Source organism: Pelodiscus sinensis, chromosome 2 (genome assembly GCF_049634645.1).
Source record: "Pelodiscus sinensis isolate JC-2024 chromosome 2, ASM4963464v1, whole genome shotgun sequence".
Lineage (NCBI taxonomy): Eukaryota > Metazoa > Chordata > Testudines > Trionychidae > Pelodiscus > Pelodiscus sinensis.
Genome location: NC_134712.1, coordinates 149,280,676 through 149,302,886, shown reverse-complemented (window position 1 = coordinate 149,302,886; position 22,211 = coordinate 149,280,676). Strand labels below are relative to the sequence as shown.

The following is a 22,211-nucleotide window of genomic DNA, read 5'->3' as shown; positions in this document are numbered from 1 at the left end:
CCCAAAGCCTAGGAGAGTCCCACAAAATCCCTCCCACTTATGGAGCGTGAGTGAAGCGAAATGAGTGTCCCCCTCTCTTTTTTTTCCTGCTTCTGGAGAGGGGGCCAGGCCATCACTGTGAAGGTTTTTTTTTCTCCTCACTGGGGGGCCAGCAGTCACATGCAGACACAATCACACAGAAGTCTTTTTCTAATGTGAAAAATCTTTATTATTGTAAACCAGTGCATAAAACAAAACAGTTTGCTTTTTGCTCCAAAATGTTTTCCAAAGTAAGCACTGAAACTTAAGATGTTCTGAAAAAAACGAGCATAGAAACTTAACATACCTTAAATATCTCCAGAGATGGAGATTCCACAACCTCCCTGGGCAATTTATTCCAGTGTTTAACCACCCTGGAAATTAAAGTGTTTCCTAAGGTCCAACCTAAACCTCCCTTGCTTCAGTATAAGCCCATTGCTTCTTGTCCTATCCTCAGAGGCCAAGAAGAAGAATTTTTCTCCCTCCTTCTTGTAACACCCTTTTAGATACTTATAAACTGCTACCATATCCCCTTTCAGTCTTCACTTTTCAAAATTAAACAAGCCCAATTTTTCAGTCTACCCTCATAGGTCATGGTTTCTAGACTGTTTTAATCATTGTTGTTGCTCTTCTCTGGACCTTCTCCAGTTTCTCCACATCTTTCTTGAAATGTGGTGCCCGGAACTAGACACAATACTCTAAATGAGGCCTAATCAGCGCAGAGTAAAGAGGAAGAATGATTTCTTGTGTTTTGCTTACAATACTCCTGTTTATGCATCCCAGAATCATGCTTGCTTTTTTGCAAAAACTTCATACTATTTACTCCTATTGGCTACGTCTACACTGGCCCCTTTTCCGGAAGGGGCATGTAAATTTCAGCAGTCGTCGTAGGGAAATCCGCGGGGGATTTAAATATCCCCCGCGGCATTTAAATAAAAATGTCCGCCGCTTTTTTCCGGCTTTTAAAAAAGCCGGAAAAGAGCGTCTAGACTGGCCCCGATCCTCCGGAAAAAGTGCCCTTTTCCGGAGGCTCTTATTCTTACTTCAAAGTAGGAATAAGAGCCTCCGGAAAAGGGCACTTTTTCCGGAGGATCGGGGCCAGTCTAGACGCTCTTTTCCGGCTTTTTTAAAAGCCGGAAAAAAGCGGCGGACATTTTTATTTAAATGCCGCGGGGGATATTTAAATCCCCCGCGGATTTCCCTACGACGACTGCTGAAATTTACATGCCCCTTCCGGAAAAGGGGCCAGTGTAGACGTAGCCAATTTAGTTTGTGGTCCACTATGACCCCTAGATCCCTTTCTGCAGTACTCCTTCCTAGACAGTTGCTTCCCATTCTGTAAGTGTGAAACTGATTGTTTCTTCCTACGTGGAGTACTTTGTATTTGTCCTCATTACATTTAATCTTGTTTACCTCAGACCATTTCTCCAGTTTATCCAGATCATTTTGAATTTTCACCCTATCCTCCAAAGAACTTGCAACCCCTCCCAGCTTGGTATCATCTGCAGATTTAATAAGAGCACTCTCTATGCCAAATATCTAAATCATTAGTGAAGATATTGAACAGAACTGGTCCCCAAACAGTCCCCTGTGAACCTCCACTTGTTATGCCCTTCTATTATGAGTGTGAACCATTAATAACTACTCTCTGAGGTTACATCTAGATTGCAGTTTTTCCGGGAAAAGCTCTGCCGTGTCCAAGGAATGTATCTGCTTTTCTGGAAAAAAAAATCGGAAAAGCAGTCTCATTTTTCGACATCCCTGTAAACCTCATTCTACATGTAGATGGGCCAATTGTCGGAAAAGCCTCTTTTGGAAGAAAAGCAGAAAATGATACACAAATTGCGATTTGCAATTTGCGTATCTTTTTTCGATAGAACGTTGCAGTCTAGACACAGCCTGAGTACAGTTATCCAGCCAATTATGCACCCACCTTATAGTTGCCCATCTAGGTTGTATTTCCCTAGTTTATTGATAAGAAGGTCATGCAAGACCATATCAAATGGTTTACTAAAGTCTAGGTATATCACGTCCACCACTTCTATCTTATCCACAAGACTCATTATCCTATCAAAGAAAGCTATCGGATTGGATTGACATGATTTGTTCTTTACAAATCCATGCTGGCTGTTACCTATCATCTTATTAGCATCTTATAATGTTTTCAGATTCAGAGGGGTAGCCGTGTTAGTCTGAATCTGCAAAAGCGACGAGGAGTCCTGTGGCACCTTATAGACTAACTGAAGTGTAGGAGCATAAGCTTTCGTGGGCAAAGACCCACTTCGTCAGATGCATGTAGTGGAAATTTCCAGAGGCAGGAATAAATATGCAGGCCAGGATCAGGCTGGAGATGACCAGGTGGATCCAATCAAGGAGGATGAGGCCCACTTCTAGCAGCTGATCTGGAGGTGTGAATTCCAAGAGAGCAGAAGCTGCTTTTGTAGTTAGCAAGCCATTCACAGTCTTTGTTTAATCCAGAGTTGATTGTGTCAAACTTAAAGATGAACTGTAGCTCAGCAGTTTCTCTTTGAAGTCTGGTCCTGAAGTTTTTTTGCTGCAGGATGGCTACTTTTAGATCTGCAATTGTGTGTCCAGGAAAATTGAAGTGTTCCCCTACAGGTTTTTGTATGTTGCCATTCCTAATATCAGATTTGTGTCCATTGATTCTTTTACGTAGGGACTGTCCTGTTTGGCTGATGTATATAGCAGTGGGGCATTGTTGGCACATGATGGCATATATTACATTGGTGGATGTGCAGGAGAATGTACCAGTGACAGTATGGCTGATCTGGTTAGGTTTTCAGATTAATTCCTTAATTACTTGTTCAATTATCTTCCCTGGCACGGAAGTTAAACTGACTGGTCTATAGTTTCCTGGGTTGTTCTTATTTCCCTTTGTATAGAAGGGCACTATATTTGCCCTTTTCCAGTCTTCTGGAATCTCTCCCGACTTCCATGATTTTTCAAAGATGATAGGTAAAGGCTCAGATACCTCCTCTATAAGCTCCTTGAGTATTCTAGGATGCATTTTATCAGGCCGTGGTGACTTGAAGACATCTAACTTTTTAAAGTAATTTTAATTTGTTCTTTTTTTTATTTTAACTTCTAAACCTACCCCATTCCTACTAGCATTCACTATGTTAGGCACCCCATCACCATCAATCTCTTTGGTGAAAACTGAAACAAAGTAGCTGTTAAGGACCTCTGCCATTTCCAAGTTTCCTGTTCTTATTTCTCCAGAGAGCAATGGGCCTACCCTGTCCTTGGTTTTCCTCTTACTTCTAACGTATTTGTAGAATTTTTTTGTTACCTTTTATGCCTCTAGCTAGATTGAGCTTGTTTTGTGCCTTCGCCTTTCTAAACTTGCCCCTGCATACCTGCATCATTTGCTTATACTCATCCTTTGTAATTTGACCTAGTTTCCATTTTTATATGACTCTTTTTTGATTTTAAGATCATTTGAGATCTCCTAGTTAAGCAAAGGTGGTCTCCTGCCATATTTTCTATTGTTCCTACGCAGTGGAATAGTTTGCTTTTGGGCCCTTAATAATGTCCTTTTGAAAAACTGCCAATTCTCTTCAGTTGTTTTTCCTCTTAGGGATATGTCTAGACTACACCTTTTTCCACGTTTTTCCCAGAAGAGGCTTTTCCAAAATTTGTCCCATCTACACTGGACCAAATTTGGGGAAAAAACCCTCTTTCAGAAGATCCCTTCTTCCTCTTGGAATGAGAAAGACAGGACTTCTGAAAGAGCACATCTGCTCTGCTGTAAAAAAAAGCAAAAGAGCAAACATGTTTCTTGGATGCAAAAAAACCCCCACAGTCTAGATGTGCCCTTAGTCTTGCTCCCCATGGGACCTTACCTCCCAGCTCTCTGAGTTTACCAAAATCTGCCTTCCTGAAATCCATTGTCTCTACTTTGCTGTTCTCCCTTCTACTCATTTCTTAGAATAATGAACTCTGTGATTTGGATTATTCTGTCAGTTGTTTAAAAAAAGCCTCATCCGCCTTTTCTGCCTCAGTTGGTGCTCTGTAGTAGACCACTAGCATGACATTACACTTGTTTTTTACCCCTTTTAACCTAACACAGAGACTATCAACAAGACTGTCTCCTATATCCATCTCCACATCTGTCCAAGTGTATACATTTTGAATATATAAGGAAATACCTCCTCCCTTTTTTCCCCTGCCTAAGCAAGCTGTACCCTTCTCTACCATTATTCCAATCGTGTATTATCCCACCAAGTCTCTGTGATACCATCTATGTCATAGTTGTGGTTATTGATTAGCAATTCAACTTCTTCCTACTTATTTCCCATACTTATTGCATTTGTATACAGGTATCTAAAATACTGATTTGATTTTGCCCCCCAGTTCTGCCTTGTCCCTCCTTTATCTCTGCTATTATAGCCCACGCTTCCTCCCATTTCTGACCCATCTCCCAGGTCTCCATGTGAACCCTATCTATCTGGATTTGCTACCCCTGGACCAGCGGATGTGAAAGTTCCTTCTGGACCAGTGAGACTTGCATGGGTAATGGAAACTGAGATAAGCCAATACTGACATACTGCTACTGGGCGTAGGTTTGGAGAGTTGCAACTTCTGACCCTACACTGGCCCCGGCTGGGAGAAATCCCCAGCCCCAGCCAGGAACCCAGGTGGCAGCTAAGCCGGCGGCAAGTGCAGGGAATCCCCAGCCAGGAATCCCGGTGGAAGCAGGGCTAGCGGCAGCCAGGAGGGGACCCCTGGCAGGAGCAGGGCTGGTGGTGACCGGAGGGAACCCCTGGCCCAGAACCCCAGCGACAGCCAGGCCAGCAGGAAACCCTGGCCTGGCACCCCAGCGGAGAGGGGCTGGCAGTGACTGGGGGGAATCGCAGCCTAAGGAGGCTGACTCTGGGAGCCCCAGCATGGGGCCAGCAGCAAGGAGGAAGCCCAGGCTCTGGGGATGCCCATACCCCAGAAAGGAGCCTTGACCTCTGGCAAACTCGATGGTTCGGGACCACTCAGGTCCCAGGGGTGCCAGACCAGGGAGGTCCAACCTGTATTTATTTCTGGGGGAAAGGATAAAGAGACATCAATTTGAATTTTTCTGAATACTTCCTGCTACACATCTGTAGCTGCAACAATTCTGATTATTCATGCAAATCGGTAGAAGACTTTATTATTTATCATTACACCCGTGCACTTGTTCATGAACTACACCCACACCAATATACTGTACCTAGCAGTCATTCCTGTATCACCTCACACACGTATCTTTAACATCCTGTCTTTTAGATATGGATAGTTATATACCTAAATCTAAGGGTCTCATTGAGCAAAGCACATAATCACATGCTTAACTTTAAGAACATATGTAGTCCCATTAAAACCAAAGTTAGCCATGTGCTTAAGAGCTCTGATAAATCAGGACCTCAAGCTGCAAAAGTATCTAAAGCAAACTCATGTACAAGTGTATGTCACAGTGGATATATTCTGGACACAAGACATCTCTCACTATTGCTTGTTGTTTCATCCATTACTATTCCTTGGTGAAATAGTTAATGTTGGAAAATACAAAGATAGAGCTTAACTTTATATAACTGCTCCTTCACATTAAATTGCTTATTTTATTTCTTCCGCTCTCCCACTTTCTGTATCTGTTTTCAGTTTTCTAAAAGTTTTACTTGTCTGTGGGAAATCTACTTTACTTTTTTATTGAATTGTAATAATTAAAAGCAGATATTTTGTGATCTAATATAATGTTATATCTCCCTCAGCACCTTGTATGTTTAGTGACCTGCGTAATACTTTATGAAGGCATAAAACATACAGAGAGATTGCCAGTTTGCATTTCCTTTACATTAAATGTCTCCTTACTCTACTTTCAATATGTTCTAAAGTGCTATGTACTTAGAATTAAATGCTCTACTTGGAATTTATAGTCAACATAAAATTGACTTTGTAAAAGCAACAGGCCCAAATTCTACTTTCAGGGACACTCAAAAATGTCAACTCTACCGAAATCAAGGCTGCTGAGATGTAACTGAGAGAAGAAAGAGGCTGGTGCTTTTAAGCTGACAGCAATATAAAGATGACCCATCTTATCACTGTCTGTCTTCCGATTTATAAAAGCATGACATTGTTTAACAAGGATTTTGAAAGTCTTACTAGCCTCCATTCTCTGTTGCTTTTTAGAGTAACAGTGCATAACAAGAGGGGCTTTATCACTTCAGTGCTGAACAATATACCAGAACTGAATAAATTTGCTTTTCCAAACAAACCATATAATTAGAGTGAGCCACAAAAAAACTCATCCTGCAAAAATTGTTTTCCAACATTTTTCCCATCCTGAATCAGGATGAAAAATCAAAATCTTTAAAATACTCATGAACAATGTGATTATTTTGGGTATATGGAAACTGAATGTTTTTACAATTTAAAGATTTTTTTTTTCAAAATGAGAAATTGGATTAAACCATTTTGAACGAAAAGTTTTGGCCTTGACAAAGATACGTTTCCCACGTTTTGTTGAAAAAATTTCAAACCAGCTCTATTCATCATATTCCTTACCAATTTTAACAACCGCCAACAATATGCTATGCCAGGTAGATTGCAATCAAAGTAAGAAGACATGATCTCCAATAGCATTCATTCTAATTTTAGACAGGATGCTCCAGATTTTGGTCCTTCTAAGGGTACTTTGCCCCAGTTTAACAGGCTTCCTGGAGATTCCCTTGGCAGAGGGAAATTCCTGGAACGTATAAGGCTTCCACCACTGGCTCTATGCTATTCCTCCACTCCTTTTGCCACTGAGGTAGAGGGTAAATTGAAGGAATAACCAGAGAAAAGGAGCATAGCCAAAGAGAGATAATATCAGGCTGAGCCCACAGAGACGGAACCAGCTGATAGGCTGAAATGGCTCATGAGGAAGCTTTTATTTTCCACAGCTGATCAGACTTGAACCCAGATAACTGTACAATACATCTATAGCTTTGTGTTCCCTCTTTCCACAAAGCTATATTCAGGTACAACACAGCTTGGGCCCAAGATCTGGCCCAATGACATGAGAGGAGGTAGCAAATAGTAGTGAATGGCTGAGGAAGGGCAAGTTTAATTACAGCAATAAGCTCACATAGCTATTACTCAAGTCCTGGCATGCTCACACCCTGGCAATTCAATCCAAAGTTAAAAATAGAGTTAATATTGTTGACTTACTAGTTGTGGGCATTGTGAGGGGACAAATGATTTTTAAGATGGATAATCTTATGTTACAATCAATAAAGAAATGTCTATATGAAGACATGAAAATTCCAGAAGAAGTGAAAGGATAAAAGACAGGTTGTGAAGCGTTGTAACTCCACTCTTTCTGTTATAAGCACCCTCAGCAAACTTTCTAATTAGAACATCAAAATATGCAGTGCTGTGTCTCTATGAAATTATTATGCCAAAATAAAATTTTGTCACTGGCAGCCAATAATCTGTTTCTCTATCGAGGCCTTGAAGTGGCCATATCAATTATTTAAAGACATACCAAGAACAGGAATCCATTTAAAATCTTCTGGGAAAGCCAGATATAAAACAGTGCACATTCACATTTCCTTCACAACGTTGTCCTTTTAAAAATACAATATTACTAATTAAAGCTTAGTGTATTAGGCCATTAGGACTGGAGTGATTCATGGCAGCATAATGATCTTGCTTATCATTTGTGCTTTAATTTACGGGGCACTATAAAAACAAGTAATTTGAAAAACTGAATCCAATCCAAAAATTACTTGAAATAATTTCTTCTGAAAAATGATTTCACTCTCCATAAGTGTTATGCTGGAAAGAAAATGCTTGCTATCAATAATTAAAGTACAATGAAAGTTTGATGCATCAAAAGGCACGCTCGAAAGGCACTGGGAAGCAGAACATGCAAACACCATTCTCTTTCCTACAGACCTTCCCATTTCAAATTTATCTTTATCTCACAACAAAAATCTTCATTTTGCAGAAAAAACATGTTTTATATAAGCTATTTAGACAGACATCTGACTATCCCAAATGTGTCAAATACTATAATAAAATGTCAAATTAGTACAGCATTATCAAAAAGTGACAGAAGGCAAGCAGCCAAGTTCTGTAACATGCTGAGTGTCCTTAATTCTTATTGACAGCAATGGGAGGTATGGAGAGTCAGCATCTTGCAGAATCATGCTGAAGAGCACTAAAAATAATAGTAAGTCTGAATGAGAGGCAAAAGATGAAGCTGAGCTTTTTTTTTTTTTTTAAGGGGTCTGAGCTAGTTAAGATCCAGGAACAGATTCTCCAACATTAATGGGAGTTAGATGCCTAAATATCTTCAAGGATATGGGCACAAACTCCTATTTAAAGCTAATGGTAGATGGGTGTCCAAATATCTTAAGGTCCTTTGAACGTCCCACTCTGCCCATGCTCTTTGCTAGCCATCAGGAAGAAAGCTGCCAGCAGAGCAGACTCCACTGTCTTCACACCATGTGAAAAAAAATCTGCTAGGTTATTTGAGTACCAAATGCCTGACTTGCTGAAAACCAATTGTCAATGTAGTGGGATTCAGCAGCTGCCATCACAAGGCATATTTTACTTCCGTCATCAATCTGGAACAGCCTTTCAGGAAGCTTTCAGACTGGTTTTTGGCAAACTAGACTAAAACATTAAACAAGTTAAATACCAGAAAGTTACAATTCAAACTGCATTGGGTGCATTAAATAATACTAATGGGAGCTAACTAAAGTCAGAAAATTAAAAGATAAGTCGATCTCACTATTAAATCACTCTATCAGCTTCATCACTGGGTGAATTAAACATGGCTCTGCGTGTATAAGGCTCAGTTTTGAGACTTTAGATTACACAATTGAAGTAATTTTCATTGTTTTAAAATATCTTTAGTCACTGTGGTTTAAAGACCCACAAAAGAATGGAAATCTAAATATTTTCCTTAACTAAGTATTTTCAATGCCATTTATGCAAACTGGTTTGATGTCATGTTATAGCCTTCTTTAGGGCTGCTGGCACTTATTTGATTTTTTTTTTTTTTAAAGAAACACTTGTTTTAGGAGGGAAGTACACATGAAAGCAAGGGTGCATGTACCCTGCACCTGAGATAACTAGTGTTATTTCGAAATAATGCGAGCGTTTACACAGCCATTCCATTATTTCTAAATAATCAGTAAACCTCATTCTACAAGGAATAACACCTATTTCAAAATAGCTGTTTCAAAATAAGGTGTGTGCAGATGCACCACTGCTGCTATTTTGAAATAGCCCCTCACCAGGGCCATTCTAAGTTATTACTCTCCAATGCCTCCTGGGGCTCTAAATCGAGATAGCATATCTACATTAGGGAAGCTTGCCTCAGACTAATTTTGAGGCTTCCCTGCAGTGTAGATGTGCTATTTCGAAATAAATATTCCGGAATAGTTTATTTCCAAAAAAGCATGCAGTGTAGACATACCCCTATTATAGTACATATGCAGAAGTATGAAATGCAACACAAAATTTGGGCATTCTAATCTCCATATTATCAATTAATCATTAAATCTCCCTAGGTTTTGATTAGATGGTCTGCTAGAGTGATGCTTTCCCACAAAAAGACTCATAGAATTGATCCTTAATTGTTGCATTATGAGAGCAGAATGTAGCCCTGTTTTGTGACAAGGGTAAAAAGACAACATTCTTTTTCTTCTAATACTGAATGAGGAATTGTATTAGAAACAGAAAAAAAGTGTTATCCCTAAATTTACTATATCCTCTGGCTTCCTGAAGAGCTGACTACAATCTTCCACAGCTGCTTTCTGCTATAGATTTAAAGAAAAAGATACATGTATGCTCATCACTTTGCCCCCTGTTTTTCTTTGTATGAACAATCTGAAACTAGAATTACTAATTAGCAATAAAGTACAGATTGAGATGAGTCACAGATGAGCCATTCAGATATGGTCACATTCTGGGCACAAGGTGGGTTCACTTGATTAACATGGATTATCACATTCAAAGGTGAGGCTACTCCTGTTCAATAACTTTCTCTTCCTAAAATGATTAGCTCTATGCAATAGGCTGTGGTGTGTGCATCTCTGCTACGAGAGTTACAACAACTAGGTCTAGAACTAGGTCTGAAGATGTCACCTGTTTTTCTATGCTTGAGTACTTTGCCTCAAGTTACTTGAAGTTTCTTGAAGTGGCCTCATTAATAGCTAAGTACCAGACATAATCAATATAGGCTTTGAATTGACCCCAGAACTTATGTGTCTCCTTGGTCTAATGAGCAGCAGTTTGTGCAGTTCCGATTTAGGGCTAAAGCTCATCTCCTTACAAAATATTTTTTTACAAATTGGTGACTCCTGTCCCAGATCAATTTTAAATTCAATATATAATATTGAAAATCTTGAGATTAATAGTTCAAGCCTGATTATGAATATTGTGTTTGAAGACAAATCTTGTGAAATAGACATCCCTTACTTTTACTGAGTTGTGTACCTCATTACTTTGCTTCAAGAGCAACTCTTCCATTTTCTCTTTATATTTCTCATATATGCTTACACTGGCTGAACAATCCTCACTTGTTCTGTGCCCTCACTTGTTCTGTGCCCAGAGAACTTTCCTTTTCCCCCATGGAGATTTTTTCACTAGCACTGACTACCATCCCAGCTAGAATGTATTGAAGAAAACAGAATTTCAAAATTTTCTATCAATCAGTAGAGTGCTATAATGTGGGTAGAAAGATAGAAAAGTACAACTGAATAAGTTACACTTAAGACTGCTGCATATGGGATATGAATGGCTCTCTATGCTGGTATAATAAAAACAGTGCATTAGTCCATTTCAGTGATTACCTTTTGAAACAACAAATACGTGTTAAGGAGACAGCAAAAACTAAGACATTCAGAATTAAGACTGATACACCATTCCTAACCTCATCCATTAAAGAAATATGGACTCGTCATAGACCTGGAAGCTCTGTGGTATTGGGCCAAGTTTTTGTACACTACTTTCTGTATCTGTGAAATGGGAGAGTACAATTGCTTAGGACTTGAATTCTGAAACTACTACTCACATGAATAGTCCCATTAGCGTCAGTGGGACTATTTGTCTGAGTGAGGGATTCAGGATCAGGCCCTGGATTCATGAAGTAGTTACAATGTGAAAAATGAAGAGCATTATTATTGTTATTATTATCCCACTGAACCATATATTACATAATATATAATCATGCCTCTGGCATTGTTCTGCATACATGACCTAAATTTTTTGGCAACATCTCTTGATTTCTGCAGCGCACTAGTGCTCAAATCTGAAGCAATATGAAATACATTGAAGGCCTTTCACAAAAACGAAAGTCTAAATAAAGAAAACCCTAATGATATTTTAAATATACAACATGTAAATTATAACATGGATTTTGGGATTTAATTTGTAATTTCTGAGTGTTTATTTCCATTTTTATGTGCATGAAAATATATCTTTTATTTATTCTTCTTTGTATTTTATGCACATTTTTGCTATAAACCATAAAAATTCTGTGTACATCCAGAAGCAGATACTCACTGTTTACACAGAATTTTCCATCTTTAGAAATGTTACCATCATTAACTTGTTAGCTATCACAACAACCCTTAGAGAGACAATATACTAAATAATAGCAGCAGTAAAATAAGAAAGACCAGGGCAGGTGATTTATTTTCTCTCTATTTTCTCTCCATAGTGATTTCTTAGAGATGATGAGAGTAGAGAATTTCCATGTGGATTTGGAAGCTTCCACTCCATCAGGTTAGTTTATTTAAGACTCTTTACTCTGTGTGGGGAGCACTGTTTTGATTGTCAAGCTGGGGGGGGGGGAGAGGGGGGGCTGACTGGAATGATTCCCAACCCTAGCAGTGTGAAAGAGCCTGCAAAGAAAACAATGTTATGGTTCCATGACCTTAGGTAAAGTCCACAGTGCCATATGTATAAGATCACCCACTTTTCTGAGATCTCACCAATGCACATTAGAAAGGCACAATGGTGCTATATGTTCAGAGCCAATTTTTCAAGATACTTTTAAACTTGTGCATGTAGTTTTGGTGTACAATCAATTGCATGAGCAACTTTCACCCTGCTTTCTATTGTATGAACATTTACATATTCAAATAGCATCATTAGTTGTTAGTAAATCGATAGAAGGAAGGAAAGGCCAAAGACAGAGTGAAATGTTAGAGACACAAATACAAGGATAAATTTGGTATTGGAGGCTGGCACGAAGAAGGAAAGAGTGGAACTAGTGGGAAAAAGAAGAGGAGAGGAAGACAAGGCAAGCTGGTTCCTGCTGAGTTAGGGCTAATTTTGTTGTTTAAAATTTTGGCAAGATCCTGTTTGAGAAGCGTTCAGTGAAGGATAGAGGTGGGGAAAAAGGTGAATGCTGTAAAGTGAAACTGAGAAAGAGTTATATGATACAGGTTTTATAGCAAGTGATGTTTAAAATATTTCATACAAATAAAATATTTTAAAAGAACACTATTTAAGCTGCAAATGCAAGCACTTAAGAATTAGGAAATGTCAGTATTTAGGTTGCTCATACTACCCTAATTTAGCCCCCTTGTGCATATGCATTATGATACAGTCTTTAATCAAAAGATTACATACAATTTTTCCCATGGGTTTCCTGTCATAGACACAAGGTTCTAGAGACTAGGAAAACTGTATCTCTCACAGCCAGATGCTCAATGTCTCATGACATTTGTGGAGAAGAGCAGTGCCTGCTACTTTCAGCTTACTTCGCTTTATTAGATCATGAATAACAAAGCACTGTGCTCAGCAAACCTATTGGTAGCTGAGCTCTTCTCTCTCACAATCTTCATCCATGTCTCTGCAGAACTGAGCCTTATTCTGTTTCATAGAGCTTTGTACTGTTTTTAAAAGCAAACATTTAAAATTCCAAAATAAAATGTCTCTCTAATTTGTGCCTCATATTGGTATTTGCAGTTTATTAAATGTGCATGTACATATTAACTTTTAACAGTAAAGAAGATACCATATATGTCAAGCTCTGGCATCAAGCTCTGGCATAAGGTGAAATTAATAAAATATATACAGTAAAAATGAAAAATAGAATGTCTTCGGGAATAAAGATTTAAAATATTTAAAAGTTAAAATATTTAAAAGTTCCAGAGAGAGATCTGCACAATGGTCTTGACTTTTATGCATTTTGTATATGCTAGGGCAGATTCATGCCACACACACACATGCACGCCACAAATGAAAAAAGTGGGAATAGAACAGCTATGTTTTCTCAGGACAGGAAGGAAGAAGATATTGGGAGACCCCATAGGGCTTATCTAGACTAAAGTAAAAGGTGTATTTTTAAAACACGACTACATGAAATATTTTAAAACTCTAGTGTAGTCTTGACACGTTGAATGTTAGCTGATAAACCTAGTCTTCATATTGACCAATTAACATAATTTAGGGATTTTAGAGCTTTGAGTTAACATCTTTTACAAATACATCTTTGTCTCAGATTTAGACATACTTGAAGAGGGTTCCTCTGTTGGGGGAATCCTGTGTTGCTATGGAAGGTGGTTTAATATTTGGTGGGGGGAGAATTAGATGCTATGGGACTCTGCGCTTGTGCCTGTCGATGGCATGTGGGAGGCGATTCCATACCTCAGTCCTGCCTCCCAGGTGATCATCTGTACAAGTTCTGTGACTCAGGTCTATCTTTGGGAACAGGATCTGCATGCAGGAACATAACGGCAGTCCACAGGAAAAATGTTAAATTCTCCAGTGTTTGTGATGACTAAATTTTCTCAGATTATCTCTATTTCCTGATAAATCATAATTTTATGTATTTCTGATACTTAGCAAGATGGAGAGTATCTTTGTTTGTTTGAATCAACTTTGTTTCCACATTGGATTTAAATCTTAAGTGGTAAAAATTAGCACTTTAATATTTAAACCACTCTAAGTTTCCAAATGTAAGTATAACATTGGCCAGTTAACTATTAAACTCTGGGCAAAATAATTTCCCACGCAATTGCAATCAAGCTTGTAAGCCTTTAAATTGATCTTTGAATGTACTACATTAAGGTCTTTTGGAGTTATTTACTAACTTAAAATCTGGTGAGCATCTTCCTAAGTATCATTACTATAAGAAAAAAACAAAACAAATAAAACATTTTATGTTGCAGCAAATATGTAATATGAAGGTAATTAGTACAGATTATTATGAAGCTGCTTTTGTTTGTTTTTAAAGAAGCAAACCATCAAGTCACACTATTGAGGCTTATACACTTAAAATGTAAAGTGATTGCACCTATGCAAGAAATATTTTAGCCAATGTTTCATGCATAGGCGTTGGAATTGGGGGTGGTGGTGCTGCTGTACTCTCTGGCTTGAAGTGGTTTCCATGCCATCGTGTCCAACCAGTTCTGAAGCAGTAGCCATTATAGTAGCTATTGTTATAGCAAACTAGCTACAATGAACTAGCCAAAGAGCCATGTTGTTTAAGCCAACTAGCTACATTCAACTGGCCAAATAGCCATTTGTGGCTAATGGCCAGCATTTTGGACACCAAACATATACAGGGTTTAGAGTTTGTTTCAGTAGCTCTCAGCATGCCCACTATGCAAATTGTTCCAGCACCCCATGGTTTCATGAAGATGGTGAATGCATTACTATTCGACTGATGTGACTTTTGGTGCCTTGATCAGCTTCAAGAATCTATAAACCAAAAAGGAATTATATGTTAAACAATACTGTGTTATGCAGTTAAATTAATATTTAACTAATGTGGGCTTTTATGCGTTGTACTAAAAAATCTAACATGAAAGGCACATAAATTCTATTAATAAATAATACAAAGTCTACTTCTTTTCATTAAATCTGTTTGGCCTTATAATCAAAAGATATATTTTTACCATGTGTTAGTTAATATGTGGTTACTGAAATGGACAAGGCGGCTGTAGTTTTAACATGTTAGCAGGCCAAGGTACAGGGAAGAGGAAAGTCCAGTGTTTACCTTCACTTCTTAACACATATTAAAACTATAGCTGCCTTGGCCACAGTAAGATATTACTTTATTAAGATATCTTACCACAGTAAGATATTGTGTTCATTGCCACGTTAGCTAACGCTTGGTAAAAAGCCACCTTTTCCCCCCAATGTGGATGTAGCCTTTGTATGAAAAAAATAGTGTACAACATTAAGGGCTCAATTCAACAGTTACATAAATTAATCAATTTACTCACCTGAGTTGTCCCACTGAGTTTCATGGGAGTACTCACATAATCACACTCATGTCCATATTTGCAGGCTTAAGCTTTAAGATTACAGGACCAGAGCATGTGTGTGTGTGGGGAAGGGGGGAGCTCCTTAAGTAGACCCCACCCCACTCATGAAGAATAAGGAGTCAATCACATTCTTGGCACTCCTTTCTGAGAACTCCATGGATTCAAGGTCACTGTAGGGAGAAGAATGTGATCTGGGCAGGCTGCAGGCAGGAGGCAAGCATCTCCATGTAGCATCCCTGGGTAGGACAGGGGTTCGGAAGATACTCATTGATTCCATTCAGCACTAAGATTCTGCAGAAAAGCTAACATGGCCTGGAGTGCAAAGGCACAGTGCAAGCATGGAGTTTTTTACTGCAGTCCTGTTTGAACAAGCAGAGCGACTCTGATACAACTGAAAAAAGGACAGCTCAGATGTCATCTGGTAGCTGGCATTTTAAATTAGGAACTCAGAAAAATTATAGATCATGTCTGATCTAACTGAAGGAGAGACAATGCAGCTGTATTATTTGTGTACTAGGATTCTTTGTCAACGCTAGGCAGTTGGGATTTTATGTGATATAGAGTAATACAAATTCTTAAGGCCAAAATACATAATTTCCATGGCCACACAATGGCTTTTGAATTGTGAAGGTAGATTTTTTTTTTCCTCCAGAAGATCTTGACAGGCCAACTCAGACACCCATTAGTTTTACTCTTTTCTCTCTCTCTTCAACCTCATATGGCCACTGAGTATTGAATGTAGCACTCTCTAGACTTCCTGAGCTGCCACTGGGAACTGAGAATACTGCAACCAGATTGCTAAAGCTGACCGCAGATGTAGTTTATGTTCCTCTGAGCCCATATGAAAAGACACCTGGCAAATAGTATGAATGATAAGGGTACAGGGCATTGATTACTTATTTAATTTTATGGGAGCATACATAATTTAACTTCCCTTATTTTAAAAAAGTTTATATGGCTAAATGCAAACAAATTATAATAGTATATACACCTGAATGTAAAGTCTCACTGAAATCAAAAGAATGTTGAATTTTATGTGTACAAGGCATGTGACTGACACTGAAGAAAGTATTTATATAAGGTAGAACAATACCATTTGGAATGTTAAAAACAATTGACAACAGGGCTGGGTTTTCATCATGAATCAATGGCCTAATAAAAAGTTCATAATAAAATAAATGAACATTTATTTAGAGGAACACAAAAGAAAAAACAGGTCAAAATTAACAAAACAAGATATGTACTTTTTATTCTTCTTCTTTAATGAAACTAGAAATAGCAATTAAACAAGGTTTCGTATAAAAAATAAATAAATACATATTTTTATTAATTTGATCACAATATTTAAGTAATTTTAGTACTTACATAAAAAGCCCATGAATGGTCAAATATTAATATATCTGCATACCCCAATTATGTGACTGAAATGTCATTTTAAAGCATTCCCATTAATGTAAACCTTCTCGAATTATGTGAACATCTGAAGGCATAATAGCAATGTTATATACTTAATATATTTCAAATATATTTATTTAAAATATTTTATGGAAAGAAAATATATTCACTGTAAATTAAAGTTTCTTCACTTTAAATGTATGTCAGCTGTCAGAAAGGTTTAAATTGTTTGAAATCTCACACACCTTACAACCAGCGCATTCCCTCTAAGCTGCCTAGCTGCACAGCTTCACAGGTGATTAATCAGCCCCGCCCAGTCAGAGGCTGAGGGCTTCCTGCATGGAGCTGACTGACTGGGTGGGACTGGTTAATCACTTGTGAAGCTGTGCTACTGCAAAGCTTAGAGGGAACACTGATTACAACCCAATTTGCCATTGGTGCTGGTGTTATTAATATCTTTGGCTCTTTTTGCTTCATTCTAATATTTTGTAAATTTAATGCTTATATTTTTTCTCCTTCCTTTTCACTCTACGCATACTCCCCCAACAAACTATGTGAACTCTAACCTACATAAGTGAACAAGAGATGTATATAAATGCACTGAAACTGTAAGTAATTAAACAAGTTTAGAATAGGTCTATACAAATAATATAACCTAATTTCTCCCAACTATTTTTCCACTGACCATATATATATATATATGCTTCTCAATAGAGAAGATATTTGGTACTACTACTTTTTAAATTCTCCAGATCTATTATAATACAAAGAACTAAACAGACTACTACAAACACTGTTTTTGAAACAGAGGACCCTCACTAATCTTGAACATTAAGCAACCACTTGGTGTTTTTAGCCCTACAGCATAATGTTGCTCAACCATCCTTCCTCTTATATTTTGTTTGCCCCAAGAGACAGTGACCTGTCTAGGTATATAAACTTGTCACTACTGCCATTCACTCAAGTTCACCAACAGCATTGGGAATCTAACCACACATGTAGCTGTTAAGATCTTGGTATTTCAACAGGGCTACATATAATTCCCTGAAGCTAAGCACTCATTATCCTCTTTGTGTAAGTATATATGGCTGAAAAATGCCATTTATTACTAAAATATTATTTCTTTTTAAACTATTGTCTGTTAGGAAAGCGATGATTTTATATAAAATAATATGATGTATCTTAATATCATTCTATTTTTTTACAATTACAAGTGTGAATTCAGACTAAAACAAACATGTATTACCATTCTAAGCTAGCACAAAGTGTAATACTGTAGGGGAAAATGTGTTAAGTGGTTTTCATATGTACCACACTATTATTTTGAAACATTTACTCTAACTGGAAACTGCATGATTCCAAAACACCATTTTGCCAATTTCCAAGGAAAAGAAGTACACAATTAATATGTATATATTTTAAAAGTGTAAATATTATAGCAATTTTTCCCCATAAGGAAGAACAGAGTATTGTATTAAAGTCTACTGAAACTGACAAAAGTAGTTGTAATTTAAGGTACAAACAGAACATTCATGTTCTTCAGTAATGAAAATATGTTAAAATGTCTATATACACCATAAATTACTTCCAATAGAACTTGCAGATGAACAATGATGCAGAAGATTAGAAGAAAATATTTAGTTAGATGACAACAGAGAACAACCCTACCTATTTTCAGAACAGTAAGTTCTATAGTCAACTAGACTTCTAAACTCTATAACTATTCCTATTAGTTCAGGTACAGTAAATTAGGCCTTTAATGAACATGTTTTAGCAATAACAAAAAACTTGATGTGTCAATAAATCCACGTTTTACTCAATTCTGAAACAATAAATTAAAAGAAAGCTTCCTCAGAAGATACTATAGCACTGAACAATTTGTGCAAGCCTGAGTCTTCTATCACTGCAGCTCATGGGGAAAACTTCTATCACTGCAGTTAATGGGGAGTAGGATTTCAAATGTGGCATCAAGTGGAAGGACATGACCTCCAAACTGTGTTGGTAAAAATGATTTCCATGTACAAATGAAGACATCACTTTTTTTCTGCTCTATGATGATACAGAAACAGATAAACTCAACCCTTCCTCTGTGTATGTCATACTTTATATATTATTTAAATGCCTTGCCTATAGCAATAATCAACTAACTACTGCAATCTGCAAAATAGATTTATGAGCTAGTGAACATTTTCTATTTTACAAGTGACTGTAGAATTAAAAAATAGTCTAAGATTAACAATATTAAAATTTCGTGTGCAGTGGCCATAAACTTTTAGTTTTCTTTGTGATAGAACAAACATATCCAGATTCACCATACATAAAAACTGAATGAGTGATTAATTAAAGACCTTGGCAATGTTATCTTTTGGATAAACTCTACCTCTTGAGAAGACAAAATGCCTGATCCTTAAAGGTGCTGACTGAGCTCTTGCAAATTCCAGTGACCTCAATAACAGCTGCAGGTATTCAAGACTTCTCCAAATCAAGCCATTAGCAGGGCTTTTATCAGAAAAGGAATGAGTGTCCTGGGTTAAATGTGATTTGATGAATGGAATATTTCCTAACTCCCCCAAAACTTGTATGTTATTCAATAGAGATTCACCATAAATACTGTGTTTAAATGATAATCAAGAGATTAGCAACACAGCTGTTTACGAGCTTACATGTATACTGCTACTGTGTGCTTTATTTTGTAACTACTTATGCACTTCTCTGATTTTTCTGTCTTTCTCACATTGTTGAATGCCTCCCATCAAAGGACTTAAGTGTTTTACTCTTCCCCACTCTATCATGGACATTAAGAATGGCAAAAGCATTTAAGGACATATCCATACATTCTCTTCAGCACAAACTTGACAACTGTGGCACAAAACCCCAAAGCAAATGTGTATAAGTGTAAAATATTTAAGTAGACTAGCAAGAAAAAGAAATGATGAAAGATGTATTCTTATTAGCATAACAATATATTTCCACAATTGATCATTTTTGCAGAACATCATCCATATATAGCATGTGAAAAGATTGGCTATTTTTAAATTACATGTACTAAACAGGTAATATAAATGTATTGTATTGCCATCAAACAAGAAGTATTGCACTTATAAAAATCCACACTAGGAAGGCCTCTAACTACAGATAGTAGCAATCTTTTTAGTTCATGTCTAAACTTGGAGTTGCAAAAAATATTGAAGGAAAATGCATTTGAAAATGCGGTAGATCTGTTTACTGTTCCACACAAATTCATTGTTTTACACCTCAGACAAATGTAATACAACACTATTTGAACTATAAATACTTGAGAATTATTTTGATTTTTTTTTAAAATGCTGCAAGTTCTTTAAGGAAACTGCATGCAATTTTTGATACAAACACTACGATGAAAAAATCTATGCAGAGGAGCTAGGGTTTTTTTAATTTTGCTCTGTTTTGAATGACACCTTGTTACAGATAACATTGCTGCATGTTATGATTTAATACTTTATCAAAATGCTGCTAGTCTATAGTACTCCACTTCAAACACCCCAGTAAAATAGCTGAAAGCACATAAAACTGTAAAAAATCACTGGAACAGATTGATAGCCACTTTAAAAAGTAGTTTCCCCAGTCATTTAAAATAGGTTATTTTACTGCAGAAATTAGTGTCTTTTTTCAATTCTCTTATACGAACAGTCAGCTGAACAGCTGAAGAAAACAGTCTAATACAGTACAACTCCGCAAGCGGAAAGTAAACGTTGACGCAATACTTCTAGTAGCTGGCTAAAGTAATAGCGCTTTGTATCTGTTTCGTTACTAATAACGAGCATGTGACACTCAACGATCCGGTTGTTCTGGATTGCAGTGCTGTTTTCACCACTGCAGGATTGAAATCTTACACTGCTAGAATAAAAGCCACACTAGCAATTCAAGGTAGCACTAAAGTTTTCCCTCTGTTCACTACTCTACTGAGACGCCAGCCGAAGAGCGGGAGCCATCACTATTAAGGTGCCAGCAATGATATAAGGGGTGTCCTGGAGCGCAAGACGCGAACACTACAAGGGCTGTGCAGCCTTCCTGAAGCCCTGATCAATTTCTCCATCAACAATCTCTGCTGTCCCCCTCTCCTTGGCTGCGTGGAAGCTTTATCGCTCATCCCACCACCACAAGTACAAATGCACCCTTCCAGCGCACACATACGCTCGCTCTCCCTCACCTCCCATGCAATCCTTTGCAAGTCCCCTGAGAATTACAATAAAAAAAATAGAAAGAAAGAAAAGAGAAAGCGAGAGAAACCAAGCAAAAATAAACAAACAGAGGAGGGGGAGGGAAAGGGGCAGCTTTGTGTTGCTGCTGTTGCAGTTGCTCCCAAGCGTGCAGGGCTAAGGAAAAGTAGCTCCCCACTTCCAGCAGCTGGCTACATCCTTGGGATAAAGGAGCAGGGCGGAATGATGCTGAGGCTGCAGAAGGGAAAATAAAGGCGTTGCAAACATGCTGGGATGGGAGCCCCCTGAAATCCACTCCCCGTCCCCCTCAAGCTGCCCGGCTAGGGGGTGGGGGAAACAGCACACAAGGGAGAAAAAGTGATGAAAAGACACAACTCACCTTAACAAGGGGTGTTGGATGGGGTCAGAGAGGAGGAAGGGTTTTGGTTGGCTGGTTGGTTGTAAGCAGAGGTGGTGATGTTGTTAAAACACACAGACACGGGGTTTGGAAGCAGGGAGAAGAGGAGAAGAAAAAAAAACCCGACGGGGGGGGATAAATTATCGAGAGGGTGCGAGTCAGTCTGGCAGGAAAAGGGAGAACCCTCGAGGGGGGCAGGAAAAAAACCCAATCGGATGCAAAATCGAGCTCGAGCGTCGCTGCTGGGGTTTTGCTGGGGCGGAGGAGGGCGCGAAGGCTGCTTGCTCTCCCGGCTGCTCCTGGGCGTGTAATTTCCCGGGCGGGCGGCTGAGATCCCTGCTGCTGCGGGCGCTGCCGCCGCGCTCCCCGGGCTCCTGCGGCTCGCTGTGGCTTTGCAGCCCCGCTGCTCCTCCTGCTGCCGCTCTCGCCTCCCCGCGCTCCCGCGCTCAGGCGCGCTCGCTGCCTCCTTCCCCGGCCGCTGCTGCCGCTGAGCCTGGCCGGCGCTGGGCGGCGGGAGCTCTGGTGGCAGCCCCAGCCCCTCGCTGAGGCGGGCGGGCGGCGATGCGCCAGCGGGTGGGAGAGGGCGTTGCCCTGGCGGGGCTGAGGTGGGGCTGCGGGGCCTGGAACTGGCTGGCGGGCTGAAGGAGCTGGGGGAGGGAGCGGGATCTCAGGAGAGAGGGGGATGAGAGGAGAGCTGAAGGCACATGAGGGGGCACAGTCTCTTCTTCATGTAGTAGAAGAGACTTGAGGCACAGGCAGCCTGCCTTACACACACACACACACACACACACACACACACACCCCTCTCTCTCTCTCTCTCTCTCTCTCTGCTTTGGGGGGCTGATATGGGAGGCTGGTGACACAGCCTCCCACATGCCAGGGCTTTGCTTTGGAGGAGGTGGAGGCTGACCCAAGGAAAGCCTTGCCCCAGGGTGG

The 22,211-nt window shown here is 39.0% G+C and overlaps 1 protein-coding gene across 2 annotated transcripts in view; it reads right to left on the bottom strand.

Moving 5' to 3' along the window:
* Positions 1-21,862, bottom strand: part of LOC102455363 (poly(rC)-binding protein 3-like) — a 685,006-nt gene extending 663,144 nt beyond the window's left edge. For both annotated transcript variants that reach the window (XM_075921613.1, XM_075921612.1), the window contains exon 1: positions 21,258-21,862. The gene's annotated coding sequence lies outside the window, so the exon portion shown is untranslated. The remainder of the gene's footprint in view (positions 1-21,257) is intronic.
* Positions 21,863-22,211: the final 349 nt, after the last annotated feature.